This window comes from Puma concolor, chromosome B4 (genome assembly GCF_028749965.1).
Source record: "Puma concolor isolate L17-30 chromosome B4, mPumCon1.1.hap2, whole genome shotgun sequence".
NCBI classification, from domain to species: Eukaryota; Metazoa; Chordata; class Mammalia; order Carnivora; family Felidae; genus Puma; species Puma concolor.
The window spans coordinates 104,597,445-104,623,277 of NC_141673.1; the positions used below are offsets into that span (position 1 = coordinate 104,597,445).

General features: G+C 43.8%; 2 long non-coding RNA genes across 2 annotated transcripts in view; one reads left to right on the forward strand and one right to left on the reverse strand.

The window, feature by feature from the left end:
• The window catches only part of LOC147579387 (uncharacterized), a 101,401-nt gene that overhangs the window by 6,539 nt on the left and 69,029 nt on the right, over window positions 1-25,833 (forward strand). The gene's annotated exons all lie outside the window — the stretch shown is intronic.
• Window positions 1,740-21,107, reverse strand: LOC147579388 (uncharacterized). The gene is made up of 3 exons (XR_015253873.1): window positions 19,556-21,107; window positions 2,424-2,552; window positions 1,740-1,960 (listed from the first exon to the last, which is right to left on the reverse strand). It is a non-coding gene; the product is annotated as an uncharacterized LOC147579388 (long non-coding RNA).

The window sequence follows — 25,833 nt, forward strand, 5'->3', positions numbered from 1 at the left end:
GCAATAACTCAATACACCTTCACTTTTTAAATTTTTTTTAACTTTTATTTATTTTTGAGACAGAACATGAGCAGGGGAGGGGCAGGGAGAGAGGGAGACACAGAATCCAAAGCAGGCTCCAGGCTCTGAGCTGTCAGCGCAGAGCCCAATGCGGGGCTTGAACCCACAGACCAGAGATCATGACCTGAGCTGAAGTTGGACACCTAACCAACTGAGCCACCCAGGCACTCCTGAATACACTTTCACTTCCATTAGCCCTTATATTAAGTATTATGACCCAAACACTGTGCTAGGCATGCTAGACTAGAAGATTAGATGACATATCCCTACCCCGATGACACATCTTCCAGGAAGAGTTGGTTATGGATTCAGGTCCTATCAGGGGTCATATGGATTGGTTCTAATAGGTTAGATATGGCTATAATCAATGGTTTATAGTTTACATAGGTCTTGCAATAAAAGAATCTATTGATATGGACAGGGAGACCCTCAAGGCTATAGGGTCTGGACAAGAAGCATAGTAGCCTCCATTCAAGGAAGGCTGGGGACACATTTTCTACCAAGATTCCAAAGTTTCTGTGTGTTTCCGAAACTTTTATGGATAAGAAATGTTCAGCCTTGCCTCCCTGCCAGGCACATTATATATATATACATTGATGTCACTTAGAGCATAACATATTATGACCTGCCCTAGAGCAGGTCTGATCTCTGGTGTCTCAGGTATAGATAGCCCTACCTGAAAATGCACAGTGAGTGGAGATGGTTAAACAAAACTGTGCTTGATTCCGTCGGTTTCATTTCTGGACCATTTAACCACCCTGATCTCTTTCTTCTCTTCCCAGAAGAAAGAGCATGGGCTTTGTGGTCTTACAGACCAGTAGGTTAACCTCTCCATCTGTGTAAAAATGGCTTAATGGTGATCTCTCTCTGGCAGAAAAGTTGTGACAATAAAATGAGACAATGCAGATGAAACACCTAGCATAGTTCTTAGTAAATAGTGTTCTAATGAAAGTCAGTTTCTTTCCCAGCATCTCATCATATAAGACCATGTCTACCTACATGAGATAGACACATGGTGTGAGGTGGAGAGTGTCACGCAAGGGTCAGCAGAACTGTGCCCTAGTCCCAGCTCCATCATTAAGTAGGATGGTGGCCTTGAGAAAGCCACTTTGCCTCTCTAAGCCCATTTCTTCTTCTTTAAAAGAAGGGATTTCCTTCCCCTTTATGTTTTATCATTTTATCCATGGTACAAATTATGATTCTAACCACACCAAAATCACCACAAAGACTGGTCACACACATCTCAAACCAAAATGCAACTCTCATGGCCAAAACAAAGGCTGAAGAGTAGAACAGCCTCTACCTCCCACTTGTAAGAGAGCTTGAGTAGAAAGTTAATTTCTGTTAATTCCAAGAATTTACAAAGGATACTTGTAGGTAATGCTCATTACTCCAGTACTGGGCTATCATTAGAGCTTTCCAGAGGTCAAAAGGGGGTTCATTTTTTAAAAACAGTCCTGCTTGATTCTAGCAGCCTCAATGACTACAACCAAACAGTCATTATAAATGGTCATCACCACTTCATATCTCCAACACTTGTCAGGGGACAGAGTTCAGTGGGGAAACCAATGAATTTCTTGACAACACAAACTACCTGGATGTAGTCAGCATAACTTCATCGAAGTCTCAATGATCCGTATCAATTTCCAAACAATGCAAATCAGCAGATGATCCAAAAATTGCTTTTCTTCTACTCATTTTATATACTCAGATACACACAAATAGAATTTCTACCTGTCTAATGATTCTTGGTTTCAAAACATATTCAAATTAATGTGCTGTCCCACAGTACACAATAATGGTCAAAGATGATGGTCCAGAAAGCAGCCAGTTGTGTTGCTGGAGAAGCCAGTCACAGTCCTCTTCTTGCCAGAAACAATCCACTCTGTGGCTACTTCACCTGTGAAAGAACAAAAATCAATTATCACACCTAACACACCAGTCTGGGTCATGGATTGTTCAAGTTATTCCACAGAAAAAACTACATAAAGGTTAGGTGACATTTTAAAATCACACTGCAAGAGAAGAGTGACTTCAATTTCTTGGACTATCCAGCTATCCATTTAATTCAAATGCAACTGTGGCTTTCCAGAGGAAAGGGCTTCCCCTCTCCTGGGATGGAAATACTGTTTGCAAAGCTAAGAGCTATTTCCTGTGGATATTGTTCTTCTCCTAGGCCCTCATGGAAGGGAGAAGAAGCCCAGTGACCTCAGAATAGTGACTTCAAGCCAAGTGTCCACTCCAGGCCAGGCACTGTGCTAAGTACCCTACTGAGTTCTCACACCATCCCCAGATGTTAGTTGCATTGTTACCCCTATTTTATAGATCAGGAAAGGACATCTCAGAAAGGTTAAAGAGCTTACTCAAGTCACAGCCCTGGTAAGGGATTGAACAATGCTCAGAGTCCATGTCTTCCTGACTCCACCAGTGGAAGGAGCACAGACCTCAGAGGCAAACATGCCTGGTTTTCAATCCAGCTATAAACCTCTTATCTGCAAATAAATAAATAAATAAATAAATAAATAAATAAAGTGGACCTGGTAAAACCTACTTCAGGGTTGTTGTAGTGACTGACCCAGAATCAGGCTCATTGTAGACCTCAAAATATGGGCATGATGGTATACAGCATGTGGCCGGATGTTACTGACTTAACTCAGCAAAACTGCATCTGCTGCTATGTTACTCTCAGCCGTAAGTACAAGAATAAAAAGTACACCCCACCTCCAGAGGCCAGAGTATCTGTCAACCTGGCAATGGCTCTAGACAGGGTAACTCCATCTAAATGGCAGCTATCAACCTGTATTCTTGCTGCAGTTCTTACTGTCACATCTGCTTAGTAACTGCCCTAAGTGGTGTCATTCTGGGTGGCATACCATATTTGCAGGTATAGGGGATGTTGATTTTTTTTTTAACTTCTGGAAAACTCAGCCATGGCAGTGGGCAAATCTGCCACATAACTATGTTAGGACTTAGTTAATGCATCCTGAGTGAATGTGGGATTAATCGCAGGAAGGAAGGAAAGATCCGGCACTTTAGCAGGTGGATGGTGGATTAAGAAGGAAGAGAATGATATCAAAACAACTTTGTATATATGCTCTGACTCTCTTCCAGCCAGCAAAGATGGCCTTTTCTTTTTTTGAAAGAAAAATTATATGTGTGTGTGTGTGTGTGTGTGTGTGTAATTTTTTTTTTTTCCTTTTGGTCCATAAACCCTGGGTCCATAAGGCCCTGGAAGGTTCAGGTTATGCCTTCTGGGAGGCTCTGAATAAATCATGCCTGCTTCCTTGTGCCTCATTTTTTCTCTAGTTAATACAAGATTGGGCTTCCTCCTTCTTCCTCCTGGTTGGGTAATGGAGTCCCTGACATTGTTTTTCTTGCTGCTCTTTCCCAGACTGAGTTTGGAACAAATTTTCTGGTCCTATAGAATCATGACCTAAATTTGGGTGGATAAGAAAGAGGGAAATTTGACCAGTGAGCTATTGGACTTTTCTCTAACCAGGGCCAAGGGCTCCTTTCCCTGGTCATGGGATCAGAGTTTATTTTTGTCTATTGGCATCTCAGGCAGGATTCAAATGATGTAAGAGGAACTCCAGTATAACCAAGCCACTCCAGCCCATCACACTAAATAACAATTACTCAAGCTTCCCATTCTTGACCTCTCTTTTTAATTTTTTAAATGTTTGTTTTTGAGAGAGAGAGAGAGACAGAGAGAGAAGGCGTGAGCGCAAGCCATGGGAGGGGCAGAGAGAGAGGGAGACACAGAATCCGAAGCAGGCTCCAGGCTCAGCTGTCAGCACAAAGCCCAACGCAGGGCTCGAACACACAGACGATGAGATAATGGCCTGAGCTGAAGTTGGACACTTAACCGACTGAGCCACCCAGGTGCTCCTCTTGGCCCCTCTTTTGACAGAGACTCTCCTTACCACCCTCTCCCTTTATGAAGATCCTCCCAAGGGTTTCTAGGAGACCCGTAGGACCACATCACATGTACTCACACTGAGTCTCTCTCCCCCCCCCCCTCCTCCTCCTCCTCCTCCTCCTCCTCCTCCTCTTCCTTCTTCATCTCTGGCTTCCCATAGCCAATGTCCAATGACTTTGAGGTTGCTTTTAGGAGCCTTGCCATTGCCCAAGTTGACAACGTCCCTCATGAGGATGCTGATAGCTGTACCAAGGCTGGTCTTCCAGCACTTTCAGCAAATTCCGGATGTCATGAGAAGCAAGAGCAGACCCGGTGATCCCCCAAGCTCATTCCTTGCACTCCAAATCCCTTCAAGGCTCTTAGAGAAGCAGCCCCTTCTACTTCTGGTACAAATTCTTCCATTGTTCTGCAAGGGCACAAAGCCCAGTGTCAGGGTGGAATGCCGATGACACACCATCCTTTCTGTTGCTCAGTTTCTTCCTCCCCTGTATTCCACACACAAGATAGTACAAACTCCCCCATTCTTCAGCCATAAACAGAAGTGCCTATGATGGTCAACTCATGCAAATGAAGCCTTGGGGGAGGAGCAGGGACCTGGTTCCAACCAAGCCGGGATACCCACTACACAGAATGCAGTAGACTGAGCATCTTCTGATGGGAGATGGGTGTGGGCAGCACTGTCTTTTCCATTGGGCTGCCAAGCATTTGTTCATGCCTTGTCAAGGAAATTTCTCACCAGCGTGTCATTCTTATATATTTAGTTGGATGGGTAGATAGTAACATTTATGAAATGTCTACAACAGGGTGGACCCATCCTCACATCAGCCCCAACTTTGTCCTCCTATTTCAATGAATTCCAAACTCTCTCTGCCCCAGCTTCCCCTCCATCATACCACCACACCGTTGGTTATTAACACTCTTGGGGAAACAGCCCTTGCAGTTTATTAGCTATCAGCTGTTGGTGGCCTTCCAGAGGTATTTACATTGCAAGAGGAGACTCTGGAAGTCTACCTCCAGGTTACAAAAGAATGAATCTCTAATGGTGGAAGGTCAAGCATCAGTGACAAACTGGTCAGAACGGGATTTGTGGAAGGTCATCCTGCCCTCTTTAAAATCATTACACTCATTTCATTCTTCCACCCGCCACTAAGTTGTGGCCTGGCCTACAGGCTGCAGAGAAAGCATGGAGTTCCTTGGTGGGGGAAGGGGGAGAGATAAAGCACTGAACTTGAATCAGGAGACAAATTCTAGCTCCAATTCTGTCACAAGTTGCTGAAGACCCTGGGTTGGGGAGGTGTCAAGATAGGGACCCCTGAGCAAAAGGAGAGGGTGACTATCCCTGCCCTCACAACTGTTTGTAGTTCTGGTTTCCATCTCTTCATCTGTAATGTGAGGAGTCTGGACAAGCTGAATTTGTGGGTCACTTTCAACTCTTTTAGCCTATTATTATGAACCTTGTGGCTGGCATTCAGTGTAGAGATGCTGTTCCCAAGAAAAAGTATTTAGGAAAGCTTGTGTTTCAAGGGCTCAGGCACTTGGGCCCTAAGAATGAATACCCAACCCTACCTGTCTTCATAGTTGTTTTTCTTTAGAAAAAAAAAAAAGATAAGTTTTAAATATCACCTTGGGGAGTTCAAATGCTCATGGTCTCCTGGTAGGAATCATTTGTTTAAAAAAATTATGTCCAAGCTAGACTTGCAGAGAAGTTCTGTCTATAGCTAGAAGTTTATGGGGAAACATGTGAGCCAGGGTTATCCAGGCACATGGAAGGGGCAGGCTGGTGAAATGCATCTGTAGACTGGGACTCCAGGCTCTGTGCAAGGCAGCCATAGGCAGCTGCCTGTTCCTCCACCACCTTCCCCATCACACTTCTTACCCTCTGCCCCTGCTATCAGTTTTCTCCGGTTCCATTCAGATGCTTTTAAGTGGCATATAGTGCCTGAAGCATGAATAAAAACATCTGAGGGTCTAACCTGACACTAATATAACATATAAAAACTCTCCACAGCATGTTCAAGAATCAAGAAATCTTTTCTTTTTTTCCCCTAGGCAAGGATGCCATGAGGTCATGTGCACTCAAAGCTCTTTGAGGGATGGGAAGAACTCTCAAGCTGGTCCTTTCCCCAAGTCCAGTGGGTCTTCAGGGGAGTGACTTAACCTTTCTTGGCAAACAGCAAGTGAAATGCAGGAAAGCCTTCCCAAGAGATGCTAAAGTAGCTGCTTCTTTAGGGGTTATTTTTTTCTCAACAGAGAAGAGAGTTATCTGAAGAAAACAGTTTAAATTCAGTACTTGGGGCGCCTAGGTGGCTCAGTCAGTTAAACATCTGACTCTTGATTTTGGCTCAGGTTATGATCTCATAGTTCGTGAGTTTGAGCCCCGCATTGGGCTCTGTGCTGACAATGCAGGGCCTGCTTGAGATTCTCTCTCTCTCTCCCTCTCTCTGCCCCTCCACTACTTGCTCTTGCTCTCTCTCATTCTCTCTCTCTCTCTCAAAATCAATAAATAAACTAAAATAATTTTAAAAATTCAGTACTACCTGGAGCCAGGGGACAGGACATGTGGCTTCAAGGGTCCCCTACTAAGTTGTACAATCTAGGATTATAATAAAAGGACTAAAAAATATTAGCCAGGTTCCTAGGGCTCTTCTGAAGACAGGTGATTGAGCGTGGCTGCTTCTCAGCCTCCCTCCAATCTTGAGAGTCAGGGAGAAACTGACTCACATGACAGGGACTCACATGACAAAGGCCCATGTGAGTGGAGAGAGGATTAGGCTCCACAGAGGGCCAGGCCCGATCTCGAATGGGAGAAGCTGCCAGAGAAACACAAACTCACATCAGGAACATGAGCCCTGTTTGGTTTTCTCAAACGTAATTATACAAAGGATAGAAATTTGAGGGAGAAAAATTACTTTAATAACATGAATTTTTAAACACCTTCCAAATCCTCCTCTGTGGAGAAGGTCCAGACCACTTCCCAGTCAGAATCTGTTGTGCCTTGGCTTGAATTCTGCTGACCCGTGAGACAGCCCCATATGCCCCTCTCATGCCCACAAGGAGGCTTCCTGAAGCAGCACTTTGTGGATTCACCTGGACTTCTGGTACCTACAGCCTCCTACAGTTATTTTTCCTTTTCCTTCCCAAGGTTGTAAGGCCCCTTTCCTATCTGGTCTTCCCCCTCCATCCAGGAGAGCTGGCAGTTTCACAAACTGCCAGGTCACTGGGCAGAGTTCCCAGAGGCCCAGGCCATGCTTCCCTCTACTCAGTTGGGCATACACCTGATGTTCTGAGTGATTTAAGCCTGACATTGTACTGCTTCCAATCAAACAAAGTCACAGAGACGTGTTTACTGCAATCTAGAGCATCAATCGGGGAGAGAATTAGTTTCCCCACCCTCATCCTTCTGAACACTTAATGGGATGGCTTTGAGAAGTAAGAGACAGAAAACATTTAATGGGATGAAGGCAACCCCTAGCCATAGGTCTTCAGGCTTCAGAGACAAAAGCAAGGACTTGGATCAGGATTGAGAGGAGATTGCCAACATGTCCTGCCCATTCCACACTTTAATACAGTGAACCTACACAGGCAGCGCAGCTCATACCTTCTGGATGGGGAGTTGTTTCTATTTAGCCAATTGTCTGTGGAGAGAACAGATACATTCCCTCTTCCTCAACCAGATGCAAACTAATTGAAACTGCCCTGCTCTAAGACAGAAGTATGTGACATTAGCAAAAAGTAGGTCCTTGACTCCCATTCCCTTCCCACTTCTTTTGTTCTATTTTTCATGACCTCTAGTGATTTTTTTATATTAAATATAATTCATTGTCAAATTGGTTTCCATACAACACCCAGTGCTCATCCCAACAGGTGCCCTCCTCAATGCCCATCACTTACTTTCCCCTCTCCCCCACCCCCCATCAACCCTCAGTTTGTTCTTAGTATTTAAGAGTCTCTTATGGTTTGCCTCCCTCCCTCTCTGTAACTACCCTCCCCCCCCCCGGCCCCTCCATGGTTCTCTGTTAAGTTTCTCAGGATCCACATATGAGTGAAACCATATGGTATCTGTCTTTCTCTGTATGGCTTATTTCACTTAGCATAACACTCTCCAGTTCCATCCATGTTGCTACAAAGGGCCATATTTCATTCTTTCTCATTGCCAAGTAGTATTCCATTGTATATATAAACCACATCTTCTTTATCCATTCATCAGTTGGTGGACATTTAGGCTCTTTCCATAATTTAGCTATTGTTGAGAGTGCTGTTATAAACATTGGGGTACAAGTGCCCCTATGCATCAGTACTCCTGTATCCCTTGGGTAAGTTCCTAGCTGTGCTATTGCTGAGTCATAGAGTAGATCTATTTTTAATTTTTTGAGGAACCTCCACACTGTTTTCCAGAGTGGCTGCACCAGTTTGCATTCCCACCAACAGTGGGTTCCCATTTCTCCACATCCTCTCCAGCATCTATAGTCTCCTGATTTGTTCATTTTAGCCACTCTGACCGGGATGACATGGTATCTCAGTGCGGTTTTGATTTTTATTTCCCTGATGAGGAGTGACGTTGAGCATCTTTTCATATGTCTGTTGGCCATCTGGATGTCTTCTTTAGAAAAAATGTCTATTCATGTCTTCTGGCCATTTCTTCACTGGATTATTTGTTTTTGGGTGTGTGGAGTTTGGTGAGTTCTTTATAGTTCTTTATAGGGCTAGTTCTTTGGATACTAGCCCTTTATCCGATATGTCATTTGCAAATATCTTTTCCCCATTCTGTCTGTTGCCTTTTAGTTTTGTTGATTGTTTCCTTTGCAGTGCAGAAGCTTTTTATCTTGATGGGGTCCCAATAGTTCATTTTTGCTTTTAATTCCCTTGCCTTTGGAGATGTGTCGAGTATGAAATTGCTGTGGCTGAGGTCAAAGAGGTTTTTTTCCTGCTTTCTCCTCTAAGGTTTTGATGGTTTCCTGTCTCACATTCAGGTCCTTCATCCATTTTGAGTTTACTTTTGTGAATGGTATACGAAAGTTGACCTCTAGTGATTTTTATAGAGGGAGCCAGCAAATGATAAACTATTTGAATCTGTTATGTCAGAGATGATTCTTTTTCATATACACAATCAAATCATAATTTTCCTGAGTATACAATTCCAGTTCAATATCTTCCCCACCCTCCCCAGTTGTGTGCGTACAATTCCACTGCATTTTTGCTTCTAGCATTTCTAGTGAGAAGTCTGCCATTGCTATCATTCCATTTTAGATTTCATTTCAGATTTTTTTTTCCTCTCTGGAAGAAGAGGTGCTTGAACTCATGATCTCAAGATCAAAAGTCACACACTTTCCTGACTGAGCCAGCCAGGCACCCCACCCACTATTTTCTAAATAGTTTTCCTTTAGCCTTATTATTGTGATGTATCTAGTTACAGGTATTTTCTCATTCATCGTCTTTGAATCTTCAGACTTTTATGTTATACTGATTATTTTATACCTCCTGGTAAATTTTACTGTATTGTTTCTTTTCTGTTTTCTTCATTCCACTCATCCTATCCTTCTGAAACTTCTTATAGACAGATATTAAAATATCTGAATATGTTCTCCAAATCTCAACTTTTCTTTCCATATTTTTATCTCATGATCTTTTAGGCCACATAAGAGAATTCCTCAGTTTTATCTTCCAGTTCACTAATTTACTCTTCAGTTATGTCCACTCTGATGATCCTGCCCATTTGTTGGTTTTTAAATTTTGTTATGAACATTTTTAGTTTCCAAAGTCTTTGATTTTTTTTTTTTTTACCAATCCAATATCAGTACTTATTCCAATATCTCTAGAAAAGTCTCATTTTTCTTGGACTACTAACATTTCCTTGGGTGTGAACTTTTTTTAATTGCAGTCAGCACCTCTTTTTCATATTATTGTTTTTCTACACATTTTTGGTGAATCCTACATACATGCCCATTTTTGTGTAAAATCCATGTTAAATCCAGAAAATCCATGTTAGCTTGGTCAGAGGCAAAGAATAGGATGTACTATGGGGCAGGTTTTACTTCAACTTTTCCAACATAAGTGAGGGAAGATGCTTGCTGTTGGTATAGTGAGCCAGTAGGGAGTACAAAAGTAGAAATCCTTCTCCTGGGTTATGCTGACCATCTGGAGCACTAGTTTGCCTCTCTGACCAAAACATCCAAGTGATCTCTATTACTCACCGCTTACCCTGAGGGAGTCAAATGTAGAGGTGTGGAGGGAATCATCTTCCTGGTAACCCCAACTACTTGCCTTGTTATTTACTACAGGCTTCTTTCTGCCCCATATTTGCTATTTTGAGACCAAGACCCCATTTTTTAGGAATCCTACAGCAGCATTTGGAGATGTGGCTTCCTTCATCAGATCTTAACTACTTTCCATTCTTCAGGGATTCCTCAGTTTCTGATCTACCAAAGATACCCTTTCTTGTTTTCTAGCACTGGGTGTATTTTTAAAATATGTATCATTTCGGGGCACCTGGGTGGCTCAGTTGGTTAAGTGTCCAACTTCAGCTCAGGTCATGATCTCACAGCTCTGTGAGTTCAAGTCCCACATTGGGCTCTGTGCTGACAGCTCAGAGCCTAGAGCCTGCTTCAGATTCTGTGTCTCCCTGTCTGTCTCTCTGCCCCTCCCCCACTCACTGTCTTGTCTCTCTGTCTCTCTCTCAAAAATAAACATTAAAAAAATTAAAAATAAAATATATGTCAGTTCTATGGAAATATTTGTCATTGCATATGGGAATTTGGGATGGAAGGGTGAGATTGTCAATTTTTATTAATCCCTCATCTTAAACAAAAAACACATCATATGTTCTCAATAAAGGGTTATTGGTTGAGTGGATTCTCATGCTTTATTATAAGTTTTATTTGAAAATTTTCTACCTTTGAAAAATTATTGATTGACTAAGCAACTGCTTTCAGCATGCCCCTCCCCTCATTTTAAGTGGGTGCAGAATTTGGCATCAGATGGTAGGATCTTATTCAGGGCCTAAAGGCATGGCTTTTCTTGCCTTTTCTTATTATTCCACATTTTCCAAGGATTGGTAAATTGAAAACAGACCCTAATGTTTTTCATTAATAACAGATGCCCACATGAACTAATTAACACCCATTGGTGGCTCCTGATGTTGAGTGCAACTTTGTAATCTTTAGGGAATATTAGTAAAATTTGGATTCTAGAGAAGAGGATGGTCCTTGGATAGCTCAAGAAGGAGATAAAACTAGTCTTCTTCTCCTCTGCCATTGAAGTACATGTAGAAGCTCAGGGATACTGTACCATTTTATGTCATCTGAGTGAAAGCCATGGTACAAGTTTCTGTCCTGCAATTCATGCTCACAATCCAGGAGACACAGCCAGCAAATGAGACATGGCTTCCTACAGAATGTGGAAGGGCCCAAGCCAAGGATCTATAGAATAAATCTCTGCATGGGGTGGCAAGGTAAGTGACATGCCATCACATATAAGCTCATGAACAGTTATAATATATCATAAAGATTCTGATTCCATTGGAGAGTTCAGTCTACCCCTTCTGAATAATGTAGCCACTTCCCTACAACTCACCAAAGCCCTGTCATGTCCTCAAGGTCTCACTAAGTTTTATTTCCATGAAAACTTTGCTGTGGCCTCCCAGCCCAGAGGGAATATTTTTTTTTCTTTAAACATTCACAGCATTATGGACAGTGTCACTGACTTTGACATCTCATCTTAATAGAGTTTTGTCCTACTTTTAGCCAAAAGTTACATCCAACAACTGTGATTATGCAGAACACAGGTTAAGGGAAGGAAAAAACTCTCAGAAAAGTAAGGAGAATAGTTATCACATTGTCCATGCAACACTCCAACCACCAAACCAAAGTTTATTAGCCTTAAGTTGAATATAAAGATAAGCTTGCTCATTAAACAAAAATAATTCTCTAATTTCTCCAGTCAATCCTCAATTCTAATGGTTACAGCCAGTTAGAAGCTAAACAGCTAGAAGTTGACAAGAAATAACTGCCATTGGTTTGCAAGAAAGAAGCACCAACAACTAGAAAACTTTAGGGGACATTTAAGGAAAGGTCAAGTTAGAAAGAGATGAAATTGTGTTCTGTGAATTCTATTTTATAAAGCAGAAGATATGACCCTTTTAAACACCTCCATCAAAAGTATTTGAATAAAATGTTTCAGAACTTAAAAGCTATAAGAATATCTGCTGCAAGAAAATCCAGGTACAAGGGGCACCCCATGTCCCAAGTGGAATGAAGAAAACTCAAACTACTTCCCCCTTCTGTGCTGCAGATGCTTAGCCATTTCTTGGCCGTGTCTCTTGACTTCTCAATTGTAAGATCCAATAGGGCAGGGTAACACCTTCTGTTCATTTCCCTCTCAATGACTGAATACACAGAAGATGCTTATGCATGCTAGTTGAATGAATGAATGAATGAATTCCTGCATGCATGCCTGTATCTAAAAAACTGATCCCTTCCTCTAACTTTTATTTTTAGGCCCAATGCCTTTCATTATTCTGGAGAAAGATTAGGAAGTGGGTTTTTAAAAATAATTTTTGAACAACTAGGAAGCCTTGTAAATAAACCACTGCAGCCGCATAGTGCTCACCACCCCCTTTCCTTTAGCTTTCTCTTCACTTCCAGCGCTACTATAAGGAAAATTGGTTCTCCTATAATCAGTCACACTCTAGGCTGATGCTACTAATATAAATTCTTAAGGAAAAAAAGACACTGCAGAATGTTGATTCCCTTGAAAATCTTGCCTGATTTCTCCAAGGCTGGAGCCTTGTGGGCCCAGCCCCTGGGGATCCCTCTTCCCTCCACCATCTGCCAAATGGACAGACTTGAAGCCTAGTCCCTATGGAGCTGCATGCTAGGATACTTGCATCCAGAACCCACAAACAGCTCCAGATGCTTTGTCAGGCAGAAAATGGAAAAAATAGGAGTCTGCTATTAGTGCTCCAGGGAAGTCATCCCTCAATTGGCTATTCTGATTGACCCAGCTGTGTAAGTCTCTGCCGAGAAGGCTTTTGGCAGGGGCCCATTCAATTTCCCTCACTTCATGACTTCTCTGCACAGCACTGAGCAAAACTCCTGTCCTGAGAGAGAGAGATGGGGGAGGCAGAGAGAGAATATATGTGTACTAATGAGGGGTCTCAAGCACCTGTGGACCTTCTATATAAATTCAGACCAACTCACAGATACTTCCTGGTTCATTGTTTATAAACCTGCCAATAGCAAAACCTAATCCAAGTGGAGAATCAGACTTCAAAGAAATGGTCTACCCTCAGGTAGTCCAGCTGCTTTAGTCCTCCATTGCCCCACAGTCCCTCATATCTCTCACTCCACACAGCTGAAAGTCTTCCTTTTTAGAAGCCTCTGGAAAAGCAGCTTCAACCTCTCTCATTCACAAACACCCTGACTCCTAGCAAGAAGTGTTGATGTCTGCCTAACCTACACAGTTCTCACTTGCAGCTGAAGCTCCTTTTAAGGTGCTTGGCTCCCGGTAGGGCCAGAAAATATTTGAGTCTCAGCTCTAGTGTTGTGTTGGTAGAGAAGATAAAGGAATTTTTATTAAAGTCAGTCTTAAGACCAAGTACCCAAATGAGGACTTCCTTCTATAAAATTTCTTAGATTCTTAGTAAACAAAACACATTCGTCCTAACCCAAGCCCAACCGCATTTCTTAGCAAATTAACAGAAAGCCAACTTTAAAAGCTCTGACATGGAAAAAGGCATCTAAAAAAAGAATCTAAGGTACATCAGTCTTTGACCCCTCGTCCTCTACGTACATCATACACTTATGGGATGTGGAAGAGAGTGAGCATAACAAACAAGAGTGTTCTGGGGACACCGGGCCCTCCTGGGAGAGGGGGAGCTCAGTAGCTGCCTGCACCTTCCCCTCCCCAGGAATCAGTAACCCAGCACCCCACTGGGTAGGGTGGTGAGAGAGGAAAGCTTGTCCCACCAGTATGGCTAGAAGGAATAATAATGCCCCCCAGCTCTTGCAAGACAACAGATAGGGTAGGGGGACGGGGGTGTCTGAAGATTGCTTGCAATCTATCTCCACTTCTATTAGAGATCAAAAGTAATGAATACCCCAGTAATTTCTAACAACTCAGGAGATGGTAGGACTCTATGACGCTAAGGGCTGCCAAGCAAGATCAGCCCAGATCGTCAGGCAGAAGAAACCCCCAAGGATCCTTTTAGCTAAAAACAGGCAGGTTCACTCATGAACTGATGGGAAGTGACATTCTGAAATGCCTGGAAACTGATTTTGAAACAAAAGCTAAAACCAGTTTCATGGCAAAGGTCCTTGCTTGACAGTCCCTGGGGGCAAATGTCCACAATTCTCCCAGCTAACCAGAAGAGGAAACCGTGTGTTTCCTCCAGGACTTTGCACCTCCACTCTCAAATTTCCCTTATCCCCCACCACCAATGCCATCTTTCATGACCACTGCTGCTGCAGTACCTCAGAGACAGCCCAGGACCCTCCATGGCCACTAAATTTGATTTGCACAAAGTAAGATGAAGACCCAGTTTACTCATCACTACATTTCCCTTCTCTCAGAAGCCAGGCAGTCAGCAATATGTGATGAAAGTCACCAATAGGTTAATTCTATAGGCACCCTCTGTGGGGACCCTGCCTTCAGGGAGCTTACAATCTGATGGGCTGACAGCACCTGCTCCCAAGAGGAACAGAAAAATAAACAAGAATGAACATGTTATAAGCAAATCAATAATGAGAGTAAGAGCTTGAATACCACCTGGATAGAGTTCATGTTTAAGTTTGTTCATTCAGCAAATGTTTACTAACAGCCTGGTGTGCCTGAGGTACTACGTAGGTACCAGGGATATAAAGATAAGTAAGACATGATCCCTACCCTGGAGGAGACGCCTTGCAAAGGGAGGAGTGCTTGAGAAGGTAATTGTAAGACAATGAAGGGCAGTCCTTGACAGGAGCTTGAAATGACTGCTTTGGAAACATCTAGGCCCAGCAGCTAGTCTTGGTGTGCTCAGGAGAAACTTCCGGCAAGGAACCCTAACGATTATGACGAGTTATTCAAGCAAAGAGAGGAAAGTGCTGAGGCAGGCACAGGGCTACAGACAGTGTAAGCTGGGTGGAGAGGTGAGAAGGAAGTGCAGCATCTTCCAGGGAGGACAGCAGCTCAGGGGCACAGGATCAGAGGGCATTGTGTGTAAAGCTGACAGGCAAGAGGCAGGGAGGGGGAATAAATGTGCTGCATGCCTATAATGAGCAAGGAATTTTCTAGAGTTGAAAAGACAAGTATACATTACTTCATTTTATCCTCACAGCATCCTCTGAGGTAGGCACATTACCATCACTATACACATAAGAACGTGGAGGCTCATAGAGGTTAAGTAACTTACTCAAAGTCACATAGCCAAAATACTGCCAGTATTTGAACACAAGTCTACCCGAGTTATCCTGAGTCTATCCAAGTCTGAATACTAGTCATGCTCATATTACCACAAGATGTGAAGGGCCTTGGACACCCCGCTAAGGAGTTTGGACTTTATCCTGAAGGCATCAGGGAAGCCCTGAAGAATTTCAGGCAGGGGGATGCCATGAACAGATTCGCATTTTTAGAAGTTCATTCTGGCAGCTGTGTGGAGAATGAATGGGAGAGTGTCTGCACACCAAGACAGAAGGAGCAGACAGAGAGGCTGCTCATAAATCCCAGCAAGAGACTATGGGGGTCTGGAGGACGGTTGTGGCAGTAGAGATGAAGAAGATGAACTCCACGTGGAGTAAGAAGGTAGAACCAGCTAAACTTGGTGATGGAGTGGGAAAGGGTAGAAAGGAGAATGAACCATCAAAAATAAGCAGGTGGAGCAGAGGAAACACCCACTGGGATTGGTCAGAGCTGGGTCTCACATAATGGTTAATTTGGCCAGTTGGGTGATTGGAGATAATATTTATCATGATAGGGAGCAAAGGAGAAGAGCAGGTTGGAGGGGTGAGGGAAGGAATCCTGTTTGGGGAGAGCAAGAGGAGATGCCCCTCCAGGCGGTGACTGCCCCATCTGGTCCTCAGGAAGGACTCCTGGCTGGGCTTCCATCCAGTGGGTGGTCATCAGCATCACAATCACATTTGAACTCTTGAAGAGAATCTGCCCACCCAAGGAGAAGGTGATGATTGAGAGCTGCAGAGAGTAGGCATAGAACTCTGCAAAACCCTAATCTCTAGGTGGGATGAACAGAAGGAGAGGATCTCAGGAAGAAGAGTGAAAAAGACCAGCTAGAGGAAAGAAGGAAACCCAGGAAGAGCTAAGGCAGGAGAGCATCTCTGGGGTGGAGCTATCAATGGCATTCCACTGCAGAAGCTTGAGTCTGGGAGGCCCGAGAAGCAGTGTCCATTAGGCTTACAATCCGGAGGTCAGCAGGGATTCCAGCTGAAGGAGTTGCATGCAGCAATCATGGAAGCGTGGTCTGTGAAAGCAGATCATGAGGGTCGAAAAGTGAATGGGAAGGGGAAGCCTTAGAGACAATAAATGCAGACAACACTTTCAAGAACACTGACTGTAAAAAGAAACAGCAACGGGGGGCCGTGGTTTCATAGGGACCCAGGGTTGGGTGAGGGCTTCGTCTTTTTTATTAAAAGAGCCAGGAGCACATTTAAATGCTAATGGGAGAGAGATTAGGAAAAGCCTAGGGCTGTGAGAGGAGCATCCAAGGAAGAAGCTCACTGAAGGTCCAGAGAAAGGATGGAACTCAATGCTGTGGGCAAGTATTAGCTTTACTCCAAAGAGCTGGTTATCATTGTTATGGGAGGAGAAGCTACCAGGAAGAGTGGGCCAGAGGGGCCAGAGAGTGGGATCTTCCCTCATAATGAAACTTCATTTTGACCTTGAAGGTACAAGGTGAGGTTGCTGGGAGTTGGGGTGGGTACAGATGAGTTAGTAGGAAAGAAACCTAGAGTGACAGGTAGAGGCTTGTGACAGCTTTTGTGGGCCTGCACATGAAGCTGGCCGGGGTCCAGGGAAGGGCTCTGGGCAGGCAGTGGCACCAGGGGCTAAGTGCAGATCAGAAATCTTGTGCCAGCCTAAATGCAGGAGGCTGTGTGACCTTTGGCAGCTGTGCTCCACCTCAGCTAGGAGCAAAGTAGGCATCCAGCTGGACAGAGTCAAGGTCAGCTCCTCCTTAGCGGCTGACAGGAGCAGACAATGAGGCCAAGGAATGGAAGCAGCACAGGCCTGGTTGGCACAATGTGTCACAGAGAAGCAAGTGATGGCATGAGGGGACTTCTTGGGGGTCTTGAGAGGAAATGGAAAGGCTAAGTCCTGGATGCAGTGAGGCCTCGAGGTCACAAGGCCGACAACCACAAGGACCAGAGCTGGGATGGAAGAGATTGCAGCATATCAGCATTAAGAGGTAGAGCAGTTCTGGGTAATGAAGATGAAGAGGGTGATTTTAACTGGAGTGACAGACATTGGCAATTGCAATAGCCTTGTCTCCACCAGAACATAAACACGCAATAGTCACATTCAGCAAGGTGTCACTGCTGGAGCTGTTCTGGAAACCTAGTGCCTTTCCTGCCTAGAACCTCGCTTTCCCACCACCTCTGTGTGCATTACATCTAGAAGAGCCTGAAAGGCAATGAGCTGGCACATGTTGGGACTCCAAGAGCTGCTGCATCTTTGACATGGGTGAGGGGTAGACACGAAGGAGAGGCTTCCTGGCCTCCTGTGGTCAGCACAGCACAGCATTCTCTGCCTCCCACCTCAGGGCCTCCTGTTCTTGGCTCCAGATGCCTCATGGCTCTTGGGCTTTTGCCCTCAACCTGCCCCACAGACTTGTTCTCTGACTAAGCCTTCATTTACCCCATGAAGATTTTGGCACCACTGGTGGCGTTCCCCTCATATTAGATCCTGATGTTCTCCAGCTGTTTTCCAAAGGCTGGCTTCTGGACACAATCCCCACCTGCTGTATTTGTAGCCTAATGCTGTTGGAACTGGTACCTGAGTCCCAGCACGGCAGCCTTGCTAACCCCCCGGGAGGTGAAGGCGAGACAAGCAGCTGGCATGTGGATTTGCCCATTGATTTCCCAATGGGCCTGTGCACCTGTGTCCACATGTGGCAAATGGCCTGCTCGTACCCTCCAGGCCCTTTGAGCTGGCCCTAATACTCCCAGCTCTTGGACACTAGAGCATCCAGTGTCAGACCCTGTGCTAGGAAGTATATAGTCACTTGGACTTTCCAAAGAACTTTGACATGAGCATTATCCTAACCTTACAGTTGAGGAAAGGGAGGCTCAGAGAAGTTAAGTAACCTGTCCCATTGTGTCACAGCTTGCCAAGTGGCAAAGCCAGGATTCAGAGCCAGGCCTTTGTTCTACCAAAGCCCCAACCTCAACCTTCTCTGAGTCAACCTCCCCTTGAAGGGCTGATGTCAAATTCATGTTTTCATTTACACCCATTCATTTATCAAACATTTGAGCACTTACTAAGCTCCAAATACTACCTTAGGATTTAGAAACGATAGGTTTAGCATATAAAAGGCAAAGGTTCAGGGCGCCTGGGTGGCTCAGTCAGTTAAGCATCTGACTTTGGCTTAGGTCATGATCTCATGGTTTGTGGGTTCGAGCCCTTCGTCAGGCTCTGTGTTAACAGCTCAGAGCCTGGAGCCTGCTTCAGATGCTTTGTCTCCCTCTCTCTCCCCTTCTCCTCTCGCATTCTGTCTTTCAAAATTGAATAAACATTAAAAAAATAAGTAAAAGGCAAATGTTCAGATGAGCTAAGGTGTCAATAACCAGGGGCACAGTGAAGTCCATTTCTTAGGGCAACCTGCAGACCACCTCCTGTAGCCAGAAAGAGCTCTGCAAACCTTTCCAGTCACTCTTTCCTATTCCCGTTTACAGAACCAAAAACAAAGGAAGAGAGTAGGAATGAGGCAGTACCTTCCAAGCCTACCACTCTCTGCAACCTGATGGGGAGATCTGACTTGGAAAAACAGTGCTGTGGATATTGGTGTCTCTCCCACACACACCTAGAGGCCTTTGGAATCTTTACAAAGCACCCGCCCTCCCAAGTGCTTCATAGTCTTTATTGCCGGGACAAAAGTTCAGACAGGCCAAGTCTTCAGAGACCTGCTACTCCCCCATTCAAACCTTCACCCCCCTCCACCCACCACCCCCCCCCCCCACTCCATGCGCGCGCGCGCACACACACACACACACACACACACACACACACGCCCTACCACCAACAGTCTCCTTCGACACAGGAGAAAACGCATAATGTTACCCCAGCTATTGCTTATGGGACCAGGGACAGGCATCAGACTTAAGGGCAGCCTGTTTATTGGCCAGTGGCCCAGGAGGTGGCCTAGCATGAAAGTGGCTACTAACATGGGCCTAATTGAATTCTCTAGAGAAGTTTGAAGGTGAGAGAAAAGGCAGCAGGGTGTGTGACTAGACGCTAAAAGACACAGAGAGAAGCCACAAGTAAGCAGAAGCCATGAAGAAGCAGAAACCACATGCTGTAGGCACAGAGCATCAGAGTCAGTAGAAGCAGAGACAGAGGAGTGGAGAGCCAAATACCAGGATGGAGGGATTTTACCTCGTTGTAGAGAGTATGAGATAATCAGACCCCTGGAGCTGCCTGAGGTCCAGAATCCTGTTCCGAGCTCCTAGAAGCCAATCTGTCCTCAGTGTTTATGGAATCCTAAGGCTTTGAGGCCTCCCAATTTCCAGAAATATCCTTACAATAAATCCCCATTACTGAAAGTAACCTGAGAGGGTCTCTGTGCCCCCTGAGAGAGTCTGACTAATAGGCAGGCTCTTTAAACCTATACGGATTCACGGGAATGGATGGGGGAGGGCTGGGAGCATGGGTGAGTCACCACACAGAGACTCTTGGTGTTTTTTTTTGTCACTCCAACCTGCCCTTCTCATTCCTGCCAAAAGCACAGCCGACTGCACAGCCCAGATTTGGCTCTCTATCCAGTCTTGAACAGCGCAATCGCCAAAACACTCCCCAGGTACTACCATCACTGCCACTTGCTTTTCCATGAAGAAACCTTTGTTCCATCTGACTCCCTCACACACAAGCAACTTGGTTCTAGTCTCCCATTACTCAAGACATGGGTCACCAACCCCTGGACTCCACTAAGTGTGGTCCCAATGGAAAGCCACTAATTTACAGCAGGGCATCTTCCCTTTAAATGTATCTTTTCTAGTAGCAGGTTTGAACTTAGGCCTTTAAAAACTCCTAAATGCTTGCTTTCAAGAGCAGGCACCATGTCCCAAAGCCTGTGGCAAATTGGAAGCTTGGGGTCCTTGAAGGAGCCCGAGAATGGAAATAACAATTTAGAGCTAAGGAGCTCATCCAAATTCACCAGGTTCACGTTTAGCTGAAGGAGGGCTTCCGTTCTCCTCTCCCTCTGCCCCTGAGGCTCCCTCTTAAACCACCTGTGGACACAGCTGTCCACCAAAAGCAGTGGCTTGTAATGGTGCATAGTTCCTACAATCTGAAACCATTCTGAGATGGGTGCTCACTTCACACCTACCCCATTTCCTCCACCTAGAAAACTATAGTGGGTACTTCTACACTGGCAATGGTTTCCCGGCCATACAATGGAGGCAGGGCTCACATGTATCTCCCACACACTGAGAAGAGAGAACAAACCACAGAGAGCCGCTGAAAGGGGACAGATTTCTCTCCTCAGTGGCGCCCCGCCCTGACCACAGCCCTCTGCCATGAGCCCTCTTTCCCTCCACCGTAGCTTGCTTAGTGCTGCCCTTGGCCCCCTGAGTTAGAGGCACATCAAATATTTTGGGAAAATCACAAAAGTTAGTATAATTGGTGCAGTCACCATGACATCCCAGATGCCCAGGAGACTGGATGATTTGAAACACTCTAACTGACCCGCTCTCTGGGGTTATTGAGATATGTGGGCATGTTTGCCTTTCCGTAGATACAGTGGCATCTCATTCTCTAGTTTCTATGGGAGATGAGCCATTCCACATGCATTATCTTTCTAGCTAACTGAAATTTGACACCAGAGGTTTTAAGATTTCTTTAAAAGGTTGGCAAACTGAATTTTTTTTCCAAATTACTTGTGATCCACTCCTCTGCCTTTTTAAACTAAGAGTTTTGAAGATAATGTGACCTTTTCGTGATGACTTGCTTGGGAGTCATTAGTATGAATGCCCACTGTTGCCCTGAGAGGTGCTCTGTCCAGAGTTCAGGGACCTTGGTCCTCTTTATATCCTTCAGCACCTTGGCCAGCAGGGGTGTCCGGACGCATGTGTGGGATCACATGGAAGAGAACCCAGAGGTTATGAATCAAGACGTGGGCAGAGTTTGCAGCTCTTGATGGCCCTGCTTTGGGAGTGAACTTCTCCTTAGTGCCTTGCCATATCTTCACCCTCTTTCTTTTTTAACATTTTTGAGATATAGCTGACATATCATAAAATTTACCCTTTTAAAGTGGTTTTAGTAAATTCACAAAGCTGTGCAACCATCATCTCTAATTCCAAACATTTCTTCACCCCCAAAAGGGAATCCCATACCCATCAATTGTCACAGTCCCCCCTTCCCCGCCCCCTGGCAACCACTAATCTACCTTCTGTCTCTCTGGATTTGCCCATTCTGGAAACTTCCCTAGAAATGGAATCATACACTCTGTGGTCCTTGGCATCTGGATTCTTTCATTTAGCATAATGTCTTCAAGGCCCATCCATGTGCCAGGACTTGCTACTCTCCTTGCTCCTGCTTCTGAGCATTCCCTTCGCCTTCTCCCTTCTGTGAGCATGATAACACAGCTCGTTAGGGTATGTGCAAAACAGAATAAATAGAAAAACTGTAAGTATTTGCGCACTTTCATTTCAGGTGCTTAGAAGTTGTTGCTTGCTTGCTTTCAATTTCCCAGTGATGTTCTCAATGGCCAAGGTTTCTGGATTAGTACCTCCCAGATAAGAAAAGGGTCAAGAATCATTCACTTCATTCTCATTGTGTTTCACGTTTTTACAAATCCTTTTATACCTCTTTTCCATTTTGAGTCTCTCAGCAGTACTGAAGAATTAGTTCATACAAGAAAGAGAAAAGTGGCCGGCAACATTTAAGAATGGGCCTGATATTCACAACTAGGCTTCAATTTGTTAGGAGTTAGCCATGGTGTTCTGTTGGACATAATAATCGCACAGAGCACGAACATCAGACACAGTCTCACTCTGACTCCAAGAGAGACAAAAAACAAGACTACTTCATAATCATGTCTAAGGCCAGACGAAAAATCAGGCTGCTGTGCAAATCACAGAATATCAAGCACCTGGACAATACAAGTGACTACTGCTTCTTTACCAACCACAACTTGAGCCTGGCTCCATTCTTCTCATCTTCCAGATAAGAACTAAGATATACAATCATAGCATTACACCTGGTTACTGACAATAGCCAACTCAGAGAAAGGCCTCACTTTCCTAAACACTCCTGAAAATCACCAGACACAAGCCAAAACCCCATAAGTGTTTTCTAACATTCTCTTAATTGGTGTGCATTCTTCCTTCTTGCGACATCAATGAACTCAACTTTGTTCAATCAGAGGTACATTCTTGGCGGTTTTTAACTGAGAATACTGGCAGAAATGAAGTTTCTACTGAGACACAGCAGAAACACTCATTTCCTCAAACCAAGTGACCCCTGCCTCTTTTATGGTATTCACATCTGAAACCTCTTGACTCTCTGCCTGTTTGGGAAATTATGCAGACCCTAGCAAGGCGGTAAGCTCAGAATTCCAGTGTTTCCTTGAGGCTTTTCTACTTTGAGCTTATTTTGTTTTCCTAGAAATTTGATGCTGAGGGACTTCTTTATTATCTAGTCATCTTTGGACTATTCCCTGGTGAAATTGTTGAGTAGCCTTCTAACAGCTGCTCCAGTGTCTGTCTGTCTAATGTCTTAAGTGTTGTTTGTCTTTAGGTGGAGAAGTTGATAGGAAGAGCAGAGATGAGGGCCAAGAAGTCCATCCTTGAGCTGGTCTCCATGGCAGAGGAATTCAGGAGATCTCTTTGGATTAGAACCCTTTGGGACAGGCTTTACCTGAGGTCACCATTTCAAAAAGGCTTCTTCCCCAATTGGGTCATTGTGTTCTTCCAAGAAACTGCTCTCATTAATGTCTCTTCTGCCTAGAAGCTAGAGGACTTTTGGCTGGCCCCTGATTGGTGATAATCAGCTTTTGGCCTTTGACAAAGCTCCAAGACACAAAGTCTCCTTACAGTCTATTCCACTTTTCTTGGGGGTCTTCTTTGTCTAAAATGGCACTTTTCTGGGCCAAACACCCACTGCTTTATTATTCTTGAACATGTTAAGGCATCTCCTTATTTCTCTAACACAATATAAGAGAAAATTTGGAATGGCAGTGGCTACTTGAGGGAATTTTGACATGAACCAGATGGTACAGATATAGTACAAAAAGTGAAGAAACCCTCACGAAGATCTTGTCATGTCTAAAAGAGAGATCATTTTGTTTAATATAAGAGACACAGGCTTTCTCCTTTGTTTCCATACTTCAGGGATTATTAAGTGCTGGCTTTTTATCATACAGTTTGATAAAATGTCAAGGGCCCAAGCTATTGTCTAAAACAGTATAATGTCACTCTCTTTCAAGTGTATATGTCAAAACCCATTTTTCTACAGCTAACCTTTTTACCTTTCCTTGCAGAAAGAATCTCATTAGCCTTGTAGTGATAATTTCATACTTATTGGAAGCTAGCTCCCTCTGATTTTGTTTCTGTCCTTCTATATTCCCACCCTTTGGAAATTATAAAGATAGCTGATCAAAAGCATCATTCAGTTGTGTGTGTGTGTGTGTGTGTTGATGTGTGTGTTCTAGCACTGTCTAGAATTCAGATAAACAGTCAAAAATGTCTACACAGGAAGTTGTTCAATTGTGTCCCTTTTTGTCAACACTAGAAAGCATATTTAGATAATAGTCTGTCTCTTACTCTCTCTCTCTCTCTCTCTTTTTACCACATTTGTGAGATAATAAGAGAAGGTTTTAGCTCCAAGATAGAGAGTCCTGGGCTTGATTCACAGTTCTTAAAAAAATTTACCATATACAAATATGTCAGTATGATGTTTTGCTTTGAACAAGGCCTTGGTTCAAGTTCATACTTCCCAAGTTTCTACATTGGTTTTATGATGTAGGTAAGTTATGCTGTTTCCATAACTTATTTAAAAATAAAAATATATACACATACATATAAAATTATATTCAACTAAAAAGAATCAGGATAATGGTTCATTTGGGAGGTGTTTATGTAAAAGACATTGAGGTTCTGGCTCATCTGCTTCCTACTGTATTTTGACTCCTCTCCTTTCTTTGATCCCTTACAATCCACCGGTTTTTGACTCTCTGAGGTCTTCTGCCACTTCAGAAGAAATGAAACTCTTGTGGTTTTCTCCGACCTTAGCTACTGCTCTGAATTTAACTGATTTTTTACAAATTTAACTCATTTTTAAATATTTAAGGTGTTTAAATGTTTAACACGTAAGGTGTTCCCTTTTGGGGGAAAAGGGATTCCCTTTTGGGGGTGAAGAAATGTTTGGAATTAGAGATGATGGTTGCACAGCTTTGTGAATTTACTTCTACCTAAGGTAGAAGAATATTTATTCTTCTACGTGTATCTTCTGGTTCTTAAGTTTCTCTTACATAATCCAGACTTGATTCTATAAAAAACTGAACCTTACTCCACTTCAAGAAGATGCTTGTGCTGAGGTTATTACAATCATATCAGCAAAACTTAGCCCATTTAAAATGGAAACTACTATCAGGGCTCTTTTAGCTACAAGAGTCAATCTGTTCTTGCTTTGCAGGAACTATTTGAATCCACTCAAGGAATCTGCCCAAATTGAGGGACAAATACCTGGCTCACTACTGTTATGCTAAATGATGCTTATTCTCCCACTCCCAGTCTTTGACCCTCTAGGGGATTACTTCTCACATGGACATTGGGTTTACACCCACCTGAAAAACACTAACTTAACCTATGTATCCAGGATAGCTGTTAGAGACTTTCAGATGCTTCAAATCACTACCCTCCCATTGAATCACGTTCTCCTGAGAAGTATACTCAAAAACCTCCAAAACAGGCAAGCACAGAGTACAACATGCATACTCTGAGAGCTACAGTTCCCCCAGCAGGATATTCATACAGCAGAGAAAGATAGTCCAAACTTGTCTCTGGCCATAAACAGACACCATAAATGAAGCAGATTCTCCTCTAGAAATCCAGCAGATCAGTGTAAACTTCATTAGCCAGAGTTGATCATTGTGTGGATAATCATATGGCCCTAAAGTTTGTCTCAGGTAGTCAAAGAGAAATTTATATTGCAGTAAAAATGTCTTGCTATCCCATTGTCAATACTATAGGAAAAGCAGGGCAGTATGTGACTAAGTAAAAGAGAAAGCCACCTGGCTCTCTAAAACAGACCCAGATGGATTTTAAGTACATGTTTTCATTGTCTGAGTTTTATAATCTGGGCTTTTTGACTTTAAGACCTGTCACAAGGAACAACTCAGCCTTTTGTTTGTAATGATTGCCTGTGTGGCAGTTAACTGATATATTATGCCCAGAGTCTTTGGTGCTACTGTGCAGGAATTATCAAGTCACAGGAGCCAGCAATTCACCTTGCAACAAAAGAAAGAGGAGAAGACCAACCCTTAGTCCAACTACACACTACACTCTCTGGACACCCTCTTGATCCTAATCAGTATAAATTCAGCAAAGAGCAAAATCTGGATGTCAAAGATAAATGTCCTATAGCTTGAGTCTGTCTCCATTGCCAAAAGGAAGAATCTTTGGCTGGAGGTCATTGATGCATTAATCTATCTTTTT